The sequence below is a fragment of the Microcebus murinus genome, chromosome 12 (genome assembly GCF_040939455.1).
Source record: "Microcebus murinus isolate Inina chromosome 12, M.murinus_Inina_mat1.0, whole genome shotgun sequence".
Classification (NCBI taxonomy): domain Eukaryota; kingdom Metazoa; phylum Chordata; class Mammalia; order Primates; family Cheirogaleidae; genus Microcebus; species Microcebus murinus.
Window position 1 is genome coordinate 83266672 of NC_134115.1, and position 23107 is coordinate 83289778.

General features: G+C 36.2%; 1 protein-coding gene and 1 pseudogene across 4 annotated transcripts in view; one reads left to right on the plus strand and one right to left on the minus strand.

The window, feature by feature from the left end:
• Positions 1-23107, minus strand: part of DENND1A (DENN domain containing 1A) — a 493327-nt gene that overhangs the window by 415431 nt on the left and 54789 nt on the right. The gene's annotated exons all lie outside the window — the stretch shown is intronic.
• On the plus strand, positions 6072-6144 carry LOC142874707 (uncharacterized; annotated as a pseudogene).

Consider the following 23107-nt stretch of genomic DNA (forward strand, 5'->3'; position numbering starts at 1 on the left):
AGAGTTCACAACACTTTCACATCTATTGTGTACTTTCACAAAGTAACTATGAGGAAAGACTAAGGGGCAGTAAGGCCCCTGGGCTCCCCTATGAATGAACAAGACTGAAGGAAATCAAGGAGTTAACAGTGCAGCCAAGCTCACATAAATTTCCTAACTACGGGTGTTTTAGTCACCACACTTGGCTGACTTTAAGAGAAAAAAGTAACACAAGTTTATTTTTTCAGTAAAAATATAGAAAGGAAAAATACGGGCAAAATAAAACAGCTAATACAGTTTTTGAAAAAAATTAAAAGGAGAGGATATATAATAAAACACCAAAAGTGGCCCAAAAGGTGGTTAAGTAGAACATATTATAGTTTGGGTCTAAGTTTTTAATATTTCATATTATAGGATTTTTTAAGTGATTTAAATCACATGCTACTTATTTCAAATTTGAGGAAATACTAAATTTCTATTGCATATAAAAGATTTTCTATGTAGGTATATACTTTTGAAAATAATTTTTAATGCTGTCTTACAAATAAGAGCTGTTTATTCATATTACAAAATTCACCAGACTTTTTCGAAAGAAGTTGTTTGTTTCATTTAACAGAGGCTAATTTACAAAAACAATAATATAAAATTTTCTGGAATATTTATTACATAAAATAGGCTATAAAAGTTGTTATTTTCTATAGTTCTCTTACTAAACATTTATTGAATACCTATTATGAGTAAAGCATTCTGAATGTCTCATATCATTACATTTCTTATGCCATTAAATTCTCAAAACAATCAAATAGTAATGGTAATTCTGTACTATTGATGAGAAAACTGAGATCCAAAAACATTAAGTGCCTTGCCCAAGTCAGTTTACTGGCCATCAAAGAGCCAGGATTTAAACTCCAAACTGCAGATAAAGCCTGTGCTTCTTATGCTACACATACTGCTTTCCAACATTCCTGCTTTCTCCATAAATAAAATAATCAAAGGGATATACCATTCCACTATATTCACAGGCACCAGTGTCTTATCACTCAACAAAGATACCACACAATTAGCTCCCCAACCTTGCCTTCTCCCAAAAGGACCAAGCATCTTTCAACAAACCAGGTCAAGTTAAAGGAGAAAACACAACTTCAAAATAGTCTTGTTGCATCAGCACAACCCAGAAACAACCAGCTACTCCTATGCAGAGGTCAAAACGTGGTTACAAACATTAAACATAGATAGGTTTTTCTAAAACCTGAACAACTAAAGTGTTTTAAGATTATTGTTCAAAACTGTACAAAGAAAGGCTGCAAGCACAATTTGGGAATCCTGACCCTTCCAATGCCAATCTAATCCCAAAGCTCAAGGTCAGAACCTCTCTTCCTAAAGACCTTCCAAGAGAAGGCAAAAATTAGGAAAGCTGAAAACTTGCTCAAATGTAAAGACCAAGAAAAACAGTGTTAGTCTGCTTTGACTTCAGCCAATGCAATCTGGAGGTATAAAACACACAAATCAATGTTAGTTTATTCCAACATAGTTCGTTCCTCTTTACCAATTGCCTGGGTTAATTTGCATTACAGAAACAATGTTGTGGCAAAAGACTGTACTACTTCTTTTATTCCTCATGTGAAACTGCTAAGATGAGTCCCATTAATAATCCATTTCACAAATTAAGAACGAGGAAAAAATAACTTGTATGGCCTATCATCACACAGCTTATAAATCGCTGTACCTGAACTAGAACTTTTGCTTTTAATTGAACCATACTAAAGCCAAGCCTTGTTCCAACAGAGAAGTTGAGCATTCCAGAAACACAACCAAACCACTATGCTTAAGGAGAGAGAACACAGACAGCAGCAGCAGAGGACAGGCCTAGAATTGAATCAATAATCCACTATTTACTATTAATAGCTGTATTACCTTAGGGCAAGTTACTTTATCTTTCTGTGCCTTGGTTTGTAACACCTGTAAAATGGGGTCAGTAATAAATCTCTTATGAGCTCCAGGAAGAAGAGGAAAAAATACACACATGCATACGTGTGTGTGTGTGTGTGTGTGTGTGTGTGTACATATACATATAAAGCAAACAGAACCTCAACAAATGTTAAGTTATACCCACAAATTTTATTCACCCTTTGAGCTTTACTCCATTTCAATACACAGTTATAAGAAAAATGATGATGGTGATACTTGAGAAGCAGCTGCAGAATCTACTGGTACTTTAACTGAGTCCTTAGAAAACTGAAATGTGGACAAGTGAAAAACCAGCTGTATCAGGAATTATTAGCCATCCGTAATGGATCAAACCCCAAAATTGCAAAAACGTTCTTAAACTGCATTAGACATTTCTGCCAATCATCCAATGTAGCACCTGGAAAGAAAACCCAACCAAGAAAATTCCTTTTTATTTCTAAACTCAGTTTCCTTGCATAGTTGCAAGTAGGATCCAATTATGGATTAGACTTTTGGGGAGCCCTACCTTGGAAACTTCATTCCAAAAGAAAATCATGCCACCTGCCCTCAACAGCATCGCTCAAACTCTCCCAGGGTCTCCTCAGTTTGCAAATACTGCAGATGACTAAAATACATTTTCATTTATAAGGAAGTCCTTAGCATATTAAGTAGAAATTATCTTTTTTACGTATATTACCATTTCCACAAAAAGCCACACATGCATAAGAGGCATGTCTTATCCATCCAGACATGTTTCACTCTGCTCACCCACGGCCCCCAGAAAGGGTAGTGCAGTATAGCACCTGGGTGACCACAGGGACCATTCAGGCCTGGGCTGAGCCACATGCTCAAACCAACCTGAGGAACAGACATAGAAAGTGTCTGTTAGCAGTGGGAAGCCAAGCTTGAAAGACCATATAGACCACTTTGAACATTACCAAGATAAGTAACAAACAAGGCAAAGCTATGATGAAAGAGATGAAGTCACCCTGGTCCAGTTTGTCCTCATGAACCCCAGCTGCATTTGGCTTCTTGTCTTTCACTAGACAACAGGCCCCTCCACCACCATTCCTGCTCTTCTTGAGCTAGTTTTAGTGAAGTCTCACCTCTTGCATTCAAAAAAGCCTTAATAAGGACATTAGCCCATTGCCTGGCACACAGAAGGGATTCAATTTAACACATTTGAAAAACAGGAATATAACTTTATGAAATCCCTGATGTTAGACTGGGCATTCCCATAATTACAGTTCCCTCAACAGATAGTCCAATTTGCCTTAATCCACTTATTTAAATAATTGTTAAGGAAATAAACAGTATTTGACACAACATGATACTTTATTCTAATTTATCATCTAATAATTATTAGGCACTCAAAGCTTACAATGAAAGCACAGCTCTGCAGTTCATATTGTTCTTTTAAATTGAATAATTTGGAATCCTGTGAAGAGTTCCACCTTATACCACATTCCCTCATTCTTGTGCAAATACAATCTGTCTATCAACATATTAGCATTTCAATCACCCTTGCTTTTTTCATAACTGGGAGAAGCTGTCTTCATTTATTCCTATTGAGCATCTACCACCTATGAATTATTTCTGAAGCTAAGCAGTAAAATTGAATTTAAATCCAAGTAAATGAGAAACTGTAACTATTTTCAAAAATAAATGTAGGACATTGGTTCCAGTTACACACTCCCAAATATTATAAATATGCTATTCAATGACTAATTTACTTTAAGCTGAATATAATTTCCTTTGAATTAAGTTGTTATAATAGTTGGAAATGGAAAACCATTTCCATTTTCAAGGGTTTTTTTTTTGTCTTTCTATTTATTTAAGAATTCTGGATCAATTTATATTCCTGGAGTAAATACATTCACTACTCAAAAAAAATTTTTTTGTTAAGTCCCCTTTAAGCATCCCTTTAAGGCACTGACCATAAATGGTGTAATTTGCCCTGGACATCATTAAAATGTAAAGTTAATGAGGATTCAGCTGAAAACAGAAGGAATGTAACCTATTTTCAGGCAAAAGTTCTAACACAGCAATCAGAGGAAAAAGCTCTTTGATGTTTCTTTGTCTCTTCTCATTAATTTTTTTTTTGTCTAAAAAAAAAAAAAAAAAAAGACTACTTAAACTTAAAAAAAAACCACCAAAGTTTAAACATGATAATTATAACAGAACTCCAATGAAGTCGTTAGAATTTTTTTATGAGATAAACAAGAATCAGTCATATATACATGAGGATAACACCACCTACCTGGCAGAGTTGTTATAAGGTTTACAGATATTATAAGTAAAGTGTATAGCAGAATAACTGACACATGGAAGGTATTCACTGATATTCTCTCTCTCTCTTTGTCCCCCTCTGGTCCCCAAGGACCTAGTACAGTGCTGCTACAAAAATAGTATGCAAAAAGTTGCCATTATTATTACCATATATGATATATTCTTTTTTCCTACTGAAAAATTCACTATATTAACCCTAACCTTCTTTCTAAGATTTATGCAAGACTCAGCACCTCCTGTCACTAGGCAGGTGGGGCATTATCCAAATAACCAGCATGGAGTAAACAGTCCCGTGTGACATTTTATCATGTGAAGTGCCTACACAGGTATAAATATTATATCCTCTCTGGTTTTATTGCCTCATTTTACAATTATACTACTAAAGAGCAAAATAGCATGCAGAATGTTAAGTGGCATTCTGCTGCTTGGAATTTCATCCCAAGGCTCCATTCAGAATAACAAATGTGGGAGCTATTTCATCTCTGCTCTATTGTGAAGAAAGTCATCACCTTTACTTGAATATATACCAGAATTTGGCTTTCTGCAACCCATTTTGTGCTACGTGAAATCTTAAACCAAATGTGATTAATTATCAAGAAAATGTCATTTAGGAAGTATTATAGTGCTTTCCAGAGACACCTTACCCTACAGTTCAATCTTGTTATATCAATCCCAGAATTCCAGTAAACAAAGCCTAATCAGCAAAAACTGGATCTAAGATGATCCACCTTTAACACAAAATTTAGAATTTCTCTTCATGCAAATAAAAACTTGTAAATTCAATAATCAGTTATTTTAACTGTTAAGAGTTCATCAAAATAATAAATATTTCTCTAACAAATTTCATTTTAAAGACATTTCCACATAAATTATCTCATTCTCACTAGTTTATTCCATAAACATTCATTAAATCTTCTTGGTATTGAGTACCGGTCCTACAGTGGGGTAAAGAAAAATGCAGGTGATCTCTACCCTCACAGAGTTTAAGGTGCAGTATAGGAGCTCACACAAACTAACAACACACAAAGAGCTTAATTACAAGCTATGATAAGTGCTACAAGAGCATACAGCACAAGAACAAGTTTACTCTGGGGGGTCTTAAAAGGTTTCCCTGAGGAGTTAAAGTCCTAAAGGTATGGGAGAACTGATTAAAAAAAAAAAAAAAAGTGAGAAAGAGTTTGAGGAATGTGATAATTCAGATGGAAGAAATATCTAGTTTTTAAAGATATTTAGGTACATTAATCAAATTTTTCTGATATTGAATACAGAGGGTAAACAGGAAGGCAGGTGACTAGAATAAAGACAGGTTTTTATCTTATATTACTGGATTTTAAAAATGTGTTGCTCACCAGAAGGGAACCCAATCTTCATTGGGCTTAATAAGCAGATCATGAGTTAAGATATAGACATTTTGAATTTCAGAGGCCTTTGAGGCATCCAAATAGGTTGAGAGCTCAGAAGAAATGTTTCATACTTCATTCATTTATTCAACATGCAATTCCTAAGAAATAATTTGTACTATCATGTCCCATATTCCGCATGAGGGGAAAAGAGATAAACAAGATGCTGGACTGCCCTTTGAATGAAACAAGCATGATAACAGAGGTGTAGAAGTACACTGGAGTTCAAAGGAGGGAGAGACTGAGTCTACCTGGACAATCAGGAAAGGCAGAATGAAGAAAATTATCTCAAAGACAAATGGCAATTCCTCAAATAGAGAAACAAAAAAAGGCGTTTTAGAGAAAGGATTAATCATCATTTCCAATTGCTACAACTATAAAGTATGTAAATGAGAAGTAAAAGAAGAGATCATGAGAACCAAATTTACAGAAATAAAAAGGATCATAAGAGAATATTAGTATTACAGCTCTTTTAGAATTTGTCTGGCAGGTTTTCTGGGTTTTATGTCAAAAAAAAAAAGATTCCTATGAGCAAATATATGCCAACAAATTAGATAAACAAAATGGACAAGCTCTTAAAAAAATATAAACTACCAAAACCAACTCAAGAACAAATAGAAAATCTGAATAAAGCTATAATAAATAAAAAGACTGAATTACTAGTTTTAAAACTTCCCACCAAAAAAATAAATAAATAAAATCCAGATGACTTCACTGGTGAAACCTACCAAACATTTAAAAAAGAATAGATACCAGTTCTTCATAAACTCTTCAAGAAACAAATAGGAAGAAAACCTTCCCAACTCCTTCTGTAAGGCCAATATTATGCTGATACCAAAAACAAACAAGTACATCACAAGAAAGCTATAGAAATGCAAAAGTCCTCAACAATGTGCTAGCAAACCAAATCTAACAACACATAAAAAGGATTATACAACATGACCAAGTGAGATTTATCCTAAGAATGCAAGATTGGTTTAATACCCAAAAAAACAGTAATGTAATAAACCATATCAAGAAAATGAAGGCCAGGCGCAGTGGTTCCTGCCTGTAATCCTAGCACTTTGGGAGGCTAATGTGGGAGGATCACTTGAGGCCAGGAGTTCAAGACCAGCACTGAGCAACATCGTCAGACCCCCATTTCTACAAAAAATACAAAAATTAGTGAGGCACGGTGGCACACACCTGAGCTAGCTAATTGTGAGGCTGAGACAGGAGGATCACTTGAGCCCAAGAGTTTGGAGGTGCAGTAAGCTGTGATTTGGCCAGTACACTCTAGCCTAAGTGACAGAGTAAGACCTTGTCTAAAAGAAAAATAGTAAGACTGAAGAACAAAATCATATGATCATTTCAACAGACACAGAAAATGCATTTGACAAGATCCAACATCCTTTCATGGTAAAAAGCACTTAAATTAGGAATAGAAGGAAACTTCATCAACCTGATAAAAGCCATCTACAAAAACCTATTGCTAATATAAAACATACTTGGATAGTGAAAGACTGAATGTTTTCCTTTAAGAAAAAAGACAAGAATATTCATTCCTACCACTTCTACCCAACATTGTATTAGAGGTCCTAGGCAGGGAAATTAGGTAAGAAAAAGAATCAAAATTATGCCAGAAGGAAAGGAAGAAGTAAAACTATCTCTATTTGTGAATGACATGATCTTATAGGAAGACAATCCTAAGAAATCCACCAAAAATCTATTAGAACTAGTAACCTAGTTCAGCAAGGTTGCAGGATAAAAGATCAATATACAAAACCAATTGTATTTCTATACACTATCAACAAATACAAAAATTAAATTTAAAAATTCTATCTGCAATATCAAAAAGCTTAAGATACATACAAATAAATTTAACAAAAGAATTGTAAAACTTGTACTCTGAAAACTGCAAAACATTATGAAAAACAACTAAAGATTACCTAAATAAATGAAAAGATATCCTATGTTCATGGATTAGAAGACTTAATATTGTTAAGATGGCAATGCTCTACAAATGGATCTACAGATTTAATTCAATCCCTATGAAAATCCCAGCTGGAGTTCTTGCAGAAATTGGCGAGCTGATCCTAACATTCATATGGAAATGCAAGGGACCCAGAATAGCCAAATAATCTTGAAAAAGAACAAAACTGGAGGATTCACACTTCTGGATTTCAAATTTTACCACAAAGCTATAGTAATCAAGACAGAGTAGTACAACATAAGAATATAAACAGGATTGAGAGCTGAGAAATAAATATTTATAATTGTCAATTGATTCTCAAAAAAGTAATGAAAACAATTCAATGAATAGTCTTTTCAATAAATGGTGCTGGGGCAATTGAATACCAACACGTGAAAGAATGAAGTTAGACTCCTTCCTTATAGCATACCAAAAAAAAAAAAAAAAAAAAAACCCACCTCAAAATGGATTTATAGACCCAAATATAAGAGCTAAAACTATAAAAATCTTAGGAAAAAAACAAAGAAGTAAATCTTTGTAACTTTAGGATGGGCAATAGTTTCTTAGATACAACACCAAAGCATAAACAAAAGAAGAAATAGATAAATATGACTTCATTAAAATGAAAAACTTTTGTGTTTCAGATGACACTAGCAAGAAAAGGAAAAGTTCACCTACAAATTGGAGAAAGTACTTGCAAATCATATATCTGACAAGAAACTTGTACCCAGAATGTATAAAGAACTCTTATAACTCAGTAATAAAAAAAAAAATGAGCCAGTGAAAAAACTGGCACAGGATCCGAATAGATATATCTCCAAAAAGACATACAAATGCCCAATAAGCACAAGAAAAGATGCTGCACATCATTAGGCATCATAGAAATGCAAATCAAAATCACAATAAGATACCACTTCACACCCACTAGGATGGCTATAATAAAGAAGACAGACAATAGCAAGCATTGACAAGGATGTGAAGAACCCTCAGACATTGCTAGTGGGAATGTATGGAACCCTTAGACATTGCTGGTGGGTATGTAAACTTGTGCACCTGCTAGGGAAAATAACTTGGCAATTTTTCAAAAAGCTAAAAATAGAATTACCACATGAACCACCAATTTGACACCTAGGTATATACCCAAAGGAATTGAAAGCAGGAACACAAACAGATTCCAAACAATGAATGACACTGTTCATTGAAGCATTATTCAAAATTGTCAAAAGGTGGAAACATCAACAGATGACGTCAACAGATGAATAGATAAACAACATATACATAATAGATAAACAACATATATAATATATACATACAATGGATTATTTTTCAGGCATAAAAAGGAATGAAGTTCTGATACACTACAACATGGATAAACCTTGAAAATACTAGGGTAAATGAAATAAACCAGACAAAAAAGAATGTTGTATGATTCTACTGTGTGAGGAACCTAGAATAGACAAATTCATAGAGACAGAAAGTGGATTACAGGTTATCAAGAGTTGGGGTCAGGGTTGAATGGGTAGTTATTGCCTAATGATTACAGAGTTTCTGTTTGAGGTGATAAAAAATTGTGGTAATAGATAGTGGTGATGGCTGCACAGCAGAATGAATATAATTAATACTACTAAATTATATACTTCAAAATAGTTAAAATGGTAAATTTTGTTATACACACAAACACACACACATCTCCACAATTCAAATAAATTAATGTAACATAACCAAACCATTAAATTGTATCTTTAAACAGGCAAATTGTATGGTATGTGAATTCTATCTCAATAAAGCTGTTAAAATAATTAAAATTAAATACTAAACTGATGATTTTAATGACAATTAGACACAGCTGAACAGAGAATTAATAAACTGGAAGACTTGAAGTTACTGAATGCAGCAGAAAGACAGATTGAAAACACAAAAAAATGTGGTTAAAAATTGTGAAGGACAAAGTCCAACATGTGTCTAATCAGAGTTCCAGAAGAAGGAGAAGATGGGGAGAGAAACAATAACTAGAGATGTAAAGAAAGATCCCAATCCTCAGATTCCAATGGCCCAATTCAAATACAGATATGTAAAAAGGAAACTCTACTGCTAGAGTACATATATCATTGCTAAACTAGAAAATAAGACATATCTACATATTATCTATACAAAATGATAATTAGAATGGAAAACGACTTCTCAACAGCAATAACTAAAGACAGAAGACACTGAAATGACAACTCCAATGTGCTTAAAGAAGAAAGTTACTATCAATCTGAGGGGATGATGGGTAGTTTCCAAAATGAGGTTAAAATAAGGACATTTTCAAATAAACAAAACTAAAATATTTGCAACCAACAAAGAAATGTTATTCAAGCAAGAAGTTCAGCCCACATGGAAAAAGTCTGAGATGCAAGAAGACATGAAGAAAAAGAAAGTAGAAAATACATGGATAAATCTAAATAAACATTAGCTGTATAAAAAACTAATAATGTCTTATAGGTTAAAAGTAAAATACACAACAATAAAAGCATATAAGCCAGGAGAGGAGTGATTAAAGTTCAAACAATATAAGGTCCTTGTATTGTTCAGGAGGGTAAAGACGCCAATTAACATTGCTTAGTTACATAAGCATGCCGACGTTTCTCAGAGGGACTGTTAATTTGTATAGGCATACTTGTTTTATTGCATTTTGCTTTATTGTGCTGCACAGATAACTGTGTTCTTTACAAATTGAAGGTCTGTGGCAAACCTGCACTGAGCAAGTCTACTGGCACCATTTTTCCAACAGCATGTGCTCACTTCATGTCTCCATGTCATATGTTAGTAATTCTTGCAAATTTCAAACTTTTCCATTATTATATCTGTTATAGTGATTTGTGATCAGTGATCTTTGATATTACTATTATTGTTTGGGAGCACCACATACCACGCCCATATAAGACAGTAAACTTGATAGATAACTGCTCCACTGACCTAGCCATTCTCCTGCCTCTCCCCCCCTCAGGCCTCCTATTCCCTAAGACACAACAATATTGAACACTACAATGGCCTCTAAGTGTTCAAGTGAAAGGATGAGTAGCACATCTCTCTCTTTAAACCAAAAGCTAGGCATGATTAAGCTTAATGAGGAAGGCATGTCAAAAACCGGGATAGACCGAAAGCTCGGGAGCACTGAACAGTTTGCCAAGTTGTGAATGCAAAGAAAAACTTCTTGAAAAAAATTAGAAGTGCTATTCCAGTAAACTCACAAATGATAAGAAAGCAAAATAGACTTACTGCTGGTACAGAAGAAGTTTTAGTGGTCTGCACAGAAGATCCAAACCAGCCACACATTCCCTTAAGCCAAAACCTAATCCAGAGCAAGGCCCTAACTCTCTTCAATTCTATGAAGGCTGAGAGAGGTGAGGCAGCTGCAGAAGGAAAGTTTGAAGCTAGCAGAGCTTAGTTCGTGGGATTTAAGGAAAAAAGCCATCTCCATAACATAAAAGTGCAACGGGGAAGCACCAAGTGCTGATATAGAAGCTCTTACACCGAAAATTAGCTAAGATCATTGAGTAAGGTAGCAACACTCAACAACAGATTTTCAATGTAGATCAAACAGCCTTATATTGGAAGAAGATGCCATCTAGGAGTTTGATATCTAGAGAACAGAAGTCAATGTCTGCCTTCAAAGGACAGGGTGCCTCTCTGGTTAGGGGCTAATGTAGCTGGTGACTTTAAGTTGAAACCAACACTCATTGGCCATTCCAAAAATCCTAGAGCCCTTAAGAATTAGGCTAAATCAGCTCTGCCTGTGCTCTAGAAATGGAACAAGAAAGCCTGGATGACAGCACATCTGTTTACAGCATAGTTTATGGAACAGTTTAAGCCATTGTTGACACCTGCTCAGAAAAAAAAGATTCCTTTCCAAATGTCACTGCTCATTGACAATGAGCTCTGGTCACCCAAGAGCCCTGATGGAGATGTACAAGGAGATGAATGTTACTTTCATTCCTACTAACACAACATCCATTCTGTAGCCCGTGGACCAAGGAGTAATTTCAAATTTCAAGTCTCATTTAAGAAATACATAAGGCAATAGCTTCCATAGATAGTGATTCTTCCGATGGATCTGGGCAAAGTAAATTAAAAATCTTCTGGAAAGGATTCACCATTCTAGATGCCATTAAGAATATTTATGATTCATGGGAGAATGTTAAAATATCAACATTAAGAGGAGGTTTGAAGAAGTTGATTCCAACCTTCATAGGTGACTTTGAGGGGTTCAAGACTTCAGTGGAGGAAATAACTGCAGATGTGGTAGAAATAGCAAGAAAACTAGAATTAAAAGTGGAGCCTAAAGATGTGACTGAATTGCTGCGATCTCATGACAAAACTTGAACAGATGAGAAGCTACTTCTGATGAATGAGCAAAGAAAGTGCTTTCTTGAGATGGAATCTATTCTTGTTGAAGATGCTGTGAACATTGTTGGAATGACAACAAAGGATTTAGAATATTACATAAACTTTGTTGATAAAGCAGCAGCAGGGTTTGAGAGGACTGTTTCCAATTTTTAAATAAGTTCTACTGTGGGTAAAATGCCAAGAAACTGCATCACATGCTACAGAGAAATTTTTCCTGAAAGGAAGATTCAATTGATGCAACAAAATCCATTATTGTCTTATTTTAAGAAATTGCTACAGCCACCCCAACCTTCAGTGACCACCACTCTGATCAGTTAGTAGCTATCAACATTGAGGCAAGACCCTCCACCAGCAAAAAGATTACAACTTGAAGGCTCAGATGACCTTTGGCATTTTTTTAGCAATAAAGTATCTTTTAATTAATATATGTACAGTTTTAAAAGCTTAATGCTATTGCACATTTAATAGACTACAGTATAGTATAAACATAACTTTTATATGCACTGGGAAACCAAAAAATTTGTGACTCACTTTATTATAATATTTACTTTATTGTGGTGGTCTGGAACTGAACTCACAACATCTTCAAGGTATGCCTGTATTAGTCAATATTATAGACTCTGAAGGCACACTAATTCAAATCCCACTTCCACTATTTGATAACTGTGTGGCCTTTGACATAACCTCACCAAGCCACAGTTTCTCCATCTGTAAAATGGATACAGTATCTATTTCATGGGGTCTTTGTGAGGATTAAATGGGTTAATACAGATAAAGCAGGTAGAACAATGACTGGTACGTAGTAAGTCCTATTAAGTCATAGCCACCATTATTTTTAGTGTAACTATTAAAGGTATAGAGATAGTATTTAAGTTCCAAATTATGAGAGGAAAAAAAATAGAATGATAAAAATGCTTGGATAATCAAAAAGAAAGCAATAAGGAAGAAAAATGAAATACAAAAAGCATTTCCAGTAAAAGATACAGATAATCAGATTGGATTTTAAAAGATGCAACTACCTGTTGCTTTCAAGAGATACATCTTCAACATAAAAATGAGAAAATAGGAGAAAGTCTATAATTTGACGAGTTTTGTCTTATGTCTATGTCCACAAAACCATCATCACAATGAATCATCCCCAAAAGTTTCTTGATGCTCCTCTATAATCTATCCCTCCCTATGCACTCCCCACCACTCATCCCTAGGGAACCACTGATGTGCTTTCCACCACTATCGATTAGTTTGTACTTTCTAGGATTTTATATAAATGGAATCAGACAGCATGTACTCTTTTTGTCTGGTTTCTTTCATTCAGGATAACTATGCTGAGATCCATCCATGTTGTTTAGTACATTGATATTTTGTTCCTTTTTATTACTTACTCTTATTCTATTATGTGCATATAACTCAATTTGTTTATCCATTTCCAGCCTCTCCAGACAACAAATGATGTTAAAATTAAGAAATGGATTCTGGGTAAAGATCAAATCCAGGACACTCTTAGGATAGGATAAAGATAAAGCTGAGGGTGTGATTTTAAAATTCCTTTTAAGACTTCTGAAAAAATCCAAGGTGATATCATAGAGAACCATTTAGTCAAACAACAGGTTTTCTAAAAGCTTAAGAGTGGTGTTCCTCAGTGACCTCATCAGAAATCCAAACTAGGAAAGGAGAGCTTATCACAAAGACATTGGCAGGTAAAAATATTACATAAAGGAGTAAATTCCAACAGATTCACAGGAGAACAGAATTTTTAAGAGTCCTGTATTGGGAGAAACATTGCCAGCTTGGACTGAAACCAACAAAGAAAATCCAAAATGGGGGAAAAGGCCTTTGAATCACAAAACTCTCAGGCAGTAGTAGGACTGAGTCTCCATCAAGATACTTCCAACATCTGCCCAGCTATACTTCAGAACTGCTATGGAGCAGGGCTTCCCTGTGCCTCTGTCCCTCTTTTAGAAGATGAGTATCTACAATAGTTGTCTCATGCTTGCCCACTATTGTATGTTGGGGAAGAGCAGCAGAGGTAGGAGTTGGGGCCAAATAACTTCTCTCTTTAGTTTACAAAGTGAGAGGACCTGTATTTGAGAAGCTATACTTAAGGAACTATATGTAAGGTGACTTGTCCTCATCTAAGCCTGATTTAATTTAGGAGATTGAGGGGTCTGAGCTGATGATGTAATGGAATGAGACTCTTGGAGGTGGGGAGGGGCCTTGGGAGAGACTGAGTATACATGCATTTCCATAGCAACTGGGTATAAAATTGTTTGTTCTCTGCTTCCTCTCTACTGAGTTCCCACAGCACTTCTGTCTGTCTCTAATATATTTATCGCCACTGGTTTACTATTTGTTGCTCTCATCATATTTAAACTCCTTAAAAACAAAGTGTTTTATTTTATTTATATCCATAGCATTAAATGGTCCCTCAAAGACTTGCTTGAATTCATGAATAAGTATAGAAATAATAAGAAAGTCCAGTCTGTCGTGGACTCAGACCATCAAAAGCCACACTGATAAAGATGATACCGCATTCCCATTGCACTTAGGGGATAGCTCTCAGTTAAACATGCAGTAGGCCGGGCGTGGTGGCTCACGCCTGTAATCCTAGCACTCTGGGAGGCCGAGGCAGGCGGATTGCTCAAAGTCAGGAGTTCGAAACCAGCCTGAGCAAGAGGGAGACTCCGTCTCTAGTATAAACTGAAAGAAATTAATTGGCCAACTAATATATATAGAAAAAATTAGCCGGGCATGGTGCCCCAGCTACTCAGGAGGCTGGGGCAGGAGATTCACTTGAGCCCAGGAGTTTGAGATTGCTGTGAGCAAGGCTGATGCCACGGCACTCACTCTAATCGGGGCAACAAAGCGAGACTTGGTCTCAAAAAAAACATGCAGCAACACTAAACAATTAAAACCAAGAATGTTCATCTTGTGCTTTCTGTCACTATAGATTAGTTGCATATAGACCACATAGATAAAAGCAGCATATGAAATACTAAAACTCAAGACTGATTCTAGAGAACATCCTGAGAACATTGCCCTCTAAGCCTGTATTTTAATAGCCTGACACAGCTCAAAAGCATTGGCTGATCTGAATGCAACTGGTAAAAAACAAACAAACAAACAAACAAAAAAAAACCACCTTCCAAAGATGATTTTTTCATTTAAAATTTTTATTATAAATAACCAGTGATAGCTTATCAACAGGGCAGGATAGAGTTGAATCCCCAGCTGTTGTACAAAAGAACAGGAGGGAGGGAGAAACATTGCATTTGAAACACTTTTATAAAAAGCCCTTAAACGAAAGACACTGAAATTATGAGCTCTAGCTAGTTTACTCTGCTAACACTCAGATTTTAGGGGAAAAAAAATTTTCTTTGAGGATTTCTAAGAGATGTCTTTTTTGACACAACAAGGGCTCAATGACAGAGTAAAGAAAACATTCAGCATCACTCCAGGGCAGCACTTAGAGACATCTTTCTGTCTTGAGGTGCCAACTTCTCTAAAAGGCTACTGTTCCTCTCAAGGGGCTGGAAAATTTCTCAGATTAAGAAGCATCTCTTTTAGATAACCATTACAATATATCTAAATGAGCTACTTCTCAGATATTAGCATGGAAAAAAAATTAGGCATATACTATCACCTTTAGAAAGTCATCATCTGTGCATGTAATTTGCAAGAAAAGAAAAACCTTGGGTGGAACAAACATTAGGCAGCAATAACTGAGGCAGATCAAAGTATTTACAAATCAATTTTTAATTTGTTACATGATCTCATTTGGAGCATGATCATTCTTAGCACTTTTCTGGCAAATCAACCTTCTTAGTCTCTCAACACCAATGGCAAATAGTAAACGTTCATTCCAGCCCTCAGCTAACTCTCCTGCCCAGGAACTGGAGACTGTTCCTTGATCCCAATCACAACCTTTGTAGAGAACTACTACTATATTTAACAGGACTCAGAGGTTTAATACTTTGCCACAGACTTTTAAAAAACTAAAATTCAAATTGACCCAGAAAGCAAAGCAAAACAACAAAAAAATGAATTGGCTGATTTAATCAATTTAGATAATGGTTAGCAGTCCAAATAAAGTTTGTCTCCCTCTTTTGTCTCTTGGTCAGGCATGTCTTTATCTCAGCAGGTCCTTAGATAGTACCAGACATTGCCATAGTCTTCTGCATGCACAGTGGTAATAAATGCAGTGTGCGGGATATAGAAGATAATGAATCAATCCTTGATACACTCTAAATATCTTTTCTACCTTGCTAGGAAAAACAAGGATAAGTCCCTGGAGGTATTCTAGTAGTAAATATAACCACAGGTAAAACCCCTGGGGGAGGAGAGGTCAGCCAAGTCATAAGGGGCCTTGTCCACCATGCTAAAGATTCGAGTATACCCCATAGGTAATGGAAAGACATTACAGGGTTTAAGCAGAAGATTGACGTGATTACATCTGTTTAACACATGTATCTCCTGACAGTAGGACAGAAGATGGGTTAGAAGGGGTAAGACTCCAGCTAAGAAAACCAATTAGAGGCGGTAATCCAAGGAAGAATAAGGAGGGCCAGAACAAAGTCAAAGGCAATGGAGTTGCATGACAAGGGAGAAAAAAAGATAGGGAAGACATCAAGAAATTAGACTTCTCCTTTTCTTCCTAATTGACAATTCAATCCTGAAGTCAAGGTGCACATCCACACCTGGTGAGAAGTAGCCATAGTGGTCCAGAGTGGGGTAAGGATGATATCCACACAGGAGGACTTGCCCAGCATGGGGAGTCAGAGTCCAAGCGCTATGAGGGCAGTGCCCATCCTGTAATGGGCAATCTAGTATAGGGTGTCAGAACTCCAGCATGACTAGGGTGCCCACAGGGGAGTGATCAAGTGTGAGGAGTCAGCTCAAGAAGGGAGAAGTGGTCATCCACAGAGAACAGTTGCCTGACATGGGGTGTCAGAGTCAAAGCAGTCTGAGAAGAGTGTCCATGTTAAAAGATGACCTGGGTGAAGTATCACAGCATATGAGCAGACTAGGGGTCACTTGACAGAGTATCAGATCCCAAGCAGGGTGAGGAGAGGAACAACATGGAAGAGGGTGGCAGCCATGTACAGAGTATCAAAACCCAAAGTGAAGAATGCACCCACTCAAAAGGACCTGCTTCGCATGGGGTGTCAAAGCCTAAGCTGGATGAGGTGGGCATCCATGGAGGACAGGCAGAGTGGCATAGGGCATCAGAGCCCCAGTGGGTAAGGAGGGCATCCACATTGGGAAGGAGGCTGTGGCGGCCATCATGACAGATTAGTCATGCACAAGAGATTAATCAAATAAGTAAGCCTATTAAGGATAATGGGAATCAGGCTCCTCACTGCCAAAGAAAGAAGTTACAAATACGGAAAGAGAGAAAACTAGAATGAATCTTGTGGTATCAGGTGAAATTGGAAGTATTGGTATGAATTCACACTTTTCAATATACAAATATAAAAATACATATTGATATAAATATATGTGCCCACAAACACATCAGGTATTCTCCAGTTCTGTCCACTAAGAAGGCCTAGGAGAAGCAACACCCCAATAGCAATGAGTACACCTAGCATCCAGATTTTGGCTTTTAAACAGCATTCTCCACTAAAAGAAACCAGGACTCCTTGGAAAATGGCAGATTTCAGGACTAAGGAAAAGAAAGTAAGAGATGAGTATAGAACATCTTGTGCTAAAAAGCAATAAGTACTCAAAGAATGATGAAGACAGGTCAAAAGAACACAAGAGCCCCTTCAAGCTGGCTCCTACTGAGCAAAGCTGAAACAAACTGAATAATGTGATTTATTAAAATAATAATTTGAACAATTCATAACAACCTTGAATAAAAAAGGAAACAATGAGTCCAAAATCAAATGAACAAATAAATAAAGTTTAATGAGAAATGGAACATTTATGTAATTTCAAAGTACTTTCCCCCAAAACACTAATTACAAAGTAAATTAGTAAGTAAAGAGTAACTAACATTTCAATAGAGAAATCTGGCAAACACTACCTTAATCAAGTGATCATCATCAGTAATGGGACAGAATAAAATTGTACATTATGTGATATGAGAAAAGCATAGCATCACTTCCATGACAGTCCCATCCAAGATGCTTAGCCTAAATCTAATCATAAGGAAACATCAGACAAACCCAACCAAGGCCTATAATCTTCAGTTTTCATGGTCATGAAAGTCAAGGAAAGTCTGAGAACTGGTCCTGACTGAGGGAGACTAAAGTGATATGAAACTAAATACAATTTGTGATTCTGAACTGAATCCTTTTGCTTTAAAGAACGTTATTGGGACAAGTAGCAAAACTCTAAGAATTAGATGGCAGTACTGTATCAACATTCTTTTTTTCATTTTGATGACTGTATTGTGGTTATGAAGGAGAATCACCTTGTCTGCAGCAAAAACTCACTGACACATTTGAGAATGAGGTCAGCAACTTACTCTCAAATAGTGCAGAGGAGAAAAGTTCTTTGCAGTATCATTACAACTTTCCTTTGTTTGAGATCATTTAAAATATTTTTAAAGTTCTTTTTAAAGACTTGAAACAAATGTTTCATTGGATGTAGGGTAAGAGTCTAGCATGACTTTCAGGTTTCTGGCATGAGCAAGTGAAGGAGTCCCAATGCCATTTAATAAGACCCTAGAATAGAAGGAACAGTTAGGATTGGCATTTTGGTTTTGTTTTGCTAGGTGGCCAGCAGTGGGGGGAAAATGTTGGTGGGCAGGGGAGGTTAAATTCAACTTGAGATACCTGTAGGGGTATCCAGAAGCAACAGCTAAGAGCTAAGGATCTAGGTCTGGCACTCAGGAGTCTGGGCCAAAGACACAGACTAAGAAACTATCAGTCTGTGGGTGACACTAGAAACCATCACACTAGGAGAGTTTATACTCCTCACATCCCATAAACAATTTGAGATGACTTACAAAAACACAGATAGTTAAAAGATTTAAAACATACACGTAAAGTGAAAGAGTAAAGGCAAAAGGAAAATAAGAGGAAGAAAAAGTATGCCAGGGACAATGACATATAAAAATGCAACCCCAAAAAATACACATAAAAATAATAGCACACCACAAAAACCAGAAGGCAAACATGGCCCTAAGGTTCCAACCAAAGGAGAATGTACAGCAAAGAAGAGCTTGTAAACACTGCATTTGGACACCCACCTAACATACAGTCTGTGTTCCTCAGCATTTACTAACGGTATAAACCAGGTATTTTTTATGAAAGAAAATAAGGATATATTGTTTTCTGTGTGCTATCAAAATAGGCTTATACTTTAATATTACAAAAATAAAACAGTCTATATAGTCGTTTAGTCGTTAAAACACAAATCTATCTATGTCCATGAATGCTTCTCTTCATTTATAGGACCTGGAATAAATTAAGAATATTAATAACACTAACTAATATTTGCATGGGGTTTACAGTTTGAAAGGCATTTTTATTTACTATATATTATTCCATTAAGTCCTTACACCATCTAGTATAACAAACAATGCAGATGTAGACCTAATTTTACAAATTAGCAAATAGGTTCAGAGAGGTTAAATTACTTATCCCAAATTACATAGCTTATAAGTAGAAGAATTTGGACTGTAACTCTAGTTTTCTGACTCCACAGTTCACTAATTCATTTATTCAACCATCCATTCAGATATTTTTAGTTTTTTTATTCTATATTTTTAAGACAGGGTCTCACTCTGTTGCCCAACTAGAGTGCAATAGCATCATCATAGCTCACTGCAACCTCAAACTCCTGGATTCAAGCAATCTTCCTGGCTCAGCCTCCTGAGTAGCTGGGACTACCAGTATATATCACCACATTCAGCTAATTTTTTTTTTTTAACAAAATGGGATCTCACTATGTTGCCCAGGTTGATCTCAAGCTCCTGTCCTCAAGCAATCTTCCCACCAGGGCCTTCCAAAGTGGTAGGATGACAGGTATAAGCCACTACACCTGGCCTACAATATTTATAGAGTGCCTCTCAGAAAACACTGCCCAATCTGTATTGTTGCTGTGAATATTTAAAAAAAAAGAACATGGGAATGCTCACAAAGTATGAAGCCTATGCAAATATTAGCAATTTTCATAGCATCATCATTAGGTTCCTCATTTTAAAGGTATATTATCCTTTCTTATATTTCTGGGAAGCCAAATATGTCATAGAAATAGAAAACATGCATGAAATTCGGTTGGGACATATTGAAAACGGCATGTCTAGGAGAGAAGTGGGCTAAAATGAAGCTGGATAGGTAGAGGATAGATCATAGAAGATTTCATGACTTCGTTTGTCCTGCTAATGAGCTCAACTTTAGTTTGGGGTGACAGAGGACCACTGAAAGGTGTTAGAAGGGAAAAATGCTGTGGTCTCAGCTGTGTTTTTTAAAAGATCACTCAGATGACAGCATTAAATATGGATGTGAAGGAAAACATAAAGACCAGTTAGGAGATCATGGTAATCAGCTAGGAAAGAGAAGGTACAAGCCTGAGCTAAGTGAGGGTGGCACTTAACTTTATGCTTATTTTAATCGGCAACATTATGTTGTCTCTGGTCTCTAAAACCCTGGAGGAATTGAGGCAGACCAATAAGCCCTGAGAAGGAACAAATTTTAAACACCCTATGCAAACAAACTAAGGACAGCTGAAAAACTAAAATAGAATCATCCCTGGGAGTTACACAGCATAATTACTATTCTTATATTATTCTATTATTCTACAGGAAGCCTACTTTAAAGTCATTAGTTCATTGTTTCTTTTTAATCTGACTAGTTCTCGGTAATTAAAGTTTTTATCAGTTACGGAATTCTCCATAGTGAGATAGAACAGCTGACGTCAGACACATTATGCTTTAAGCAAAAACTAACACTCATTAACAAGATTACCTGTTGTGATTAAATAAATACAAACTGTTTGCAAAGTTTGTAAATGAGTACAAAACAGCATAAAAGTAAAACTTACACTTAGCACAAACCTTATTTTCTTTACTCTTCAAGCCCATGTAAGAGGCAGGGCAAATCTCTCCTTTCTCACAGCTTCCTATTTCCCCCGTGCATTGCCTAATAAACACCTATACTTCACTTTGTGCTGCTTTAGCTTACTCAATTGTATCTGCTAATAATGCCCAAGCATGTGGAACAAAACAGCAGTCCATGAAAGCAAGCCTGTGTCCTCTGCTTTACAGTGCTCTACATCACACAATATAGTTGCCAATAATGCATCGGGTAGTAAAAGTTGTACATATTGTGAAATCTCAAGAACAGCTATTTTGTGGAAAACATATTAATTACATTTACAAAAAGCTCTTAAATCTTTAGTAAAGGCTATAATTAATTTATAGAGTCATGAAAAGTACAGAAAGGGTATTAGTGATCATACTAGAAAAGGGGAAAGAGTTTCATCTGGCCTCAAACTACAAAGTTCATGTCTAACTTGACTGGTAAAAAAGGAGTCAGACCACATACTTTTTATTAAACTTGGATGGGATCTTAAAGGTAGTCTAGTCCAACGCCTATCTGCCCACTTCCAGGATAAAAATCCCACGTAAGACCCTGACCAGTGATTACATAGCCTATTCTGCCATCTCAATTTAAGAAAAATTCTCCTTCAAATATTCAAGTTTCAATTTGGCAGTTAATTCCAGTCTGCAGTTAAAAGGCACTAGCTGTCAGTCAGATCTCTCACCCAGTTCCCTCCTAAAAAGAAAAACTGACAGATCACAGGAGCTTTCTTTTGTAAACCAATTCTGGAACTTTCATGCTTCTTATTTGTTAGGTTAAAGGTTAAATTGCTGACCTGTGCCCTCCTGCTTAGCGGCCTTCCCCTTTTTCTGTAAAGCTTTATTTTGGGGCTGTATTTACATGGATTAGTCCCTTTTCACGCTAAGAAGGAATCTGTTCACAGCCAAAGCCTTAGTTCTGGTTGTACAAAAAGCAGCCACAATTATTCACCACTAGACAATGACCATATTGTGGATTTACAAAAAACCCACCCCAGCCATGGAAAGATCTGTTCTTGCTGCACAAAACAATAGAAGAAAAATCTTATCAAGCATTCAAGAGAAAGCAAACAAAGCAAGCCCACTGTGAACTTGATGAAGATGTCAAGCTCCTTTAAAATATATATATATAAATCAACAAAGAGGGGTTTTCTTGTAAAGTCTTGGGAGTGAGACTTTTTCTACTCTGAGTTTCCCTTTCTGGTTAAACACAGTCAGGAGCAGCAAGACATTGACAGCCAAGACCAGCAAATGCTGCCATTTTCTAAGCACACTTACAGACACTTTTTTAAATGCACAATGCAAAGAGGCTTTCCTTTCCAAATATGCCCAGTGCAAATGCCAGGCAAATCATTTTCAAACTAGTACCATACTACACAGGCTCTTTCAACAAAAGCAAAATTCTTGTCCCAACCTCGAAGGAATGAACATAGGCTATCTCCACACGTCCTAACTAATTCCTAATAAAAAGTTTCAAAAAAAATTCTTAAAGGCCATTGGGTTTAATTAAACCATAGCTCCATTTCCTCCTCTGAAATCCATTAAGTATTATATATTAATACACCCTGTTTCTTTGGGATGGGTTTGAATGATGGTCCCTAGTCACAGAAATAAACTTTCAGTGGGAACACTGTATTTGTAAGGTGAGGACTTCACAGCTGCTACAAAAAGCAAAGTCCAGTCCTGAGTCCAGGACACAGCTCTCTAACAAGACATGAGAGCAAATACAAAGAATTTCTTCCAACAAGTCATCTTTAGGCTAACATGACCTAAATTCTCCATCAGCAGAAATGTTCTTCAAGTAAAATAAAAAAGTAAAACTTTATCAGTGGTAGAAGTTGGCAATAAAAATCAACCCAAGTTGATTTAAAGTTACATAAAATGTAACTTTTTAAAAAAAGGAATGGTACTTTCATTCATCACAGAGCAAAATACTAATACAATAAGTTAATGCATTTTTTTATCTCAGAAAATGGCTCACTTTAAAGTTTCTTACAGATTTTGGACTTAGAAAAACATTTCCATCTGTAACACAGTTTATCTTTGGCACAGCTTTTCTCAGCCTCTATTCCTCTATCTTCCTCCCCATCCTCCATCTCTTACCCTTACCCCTAAAAAAGGCAA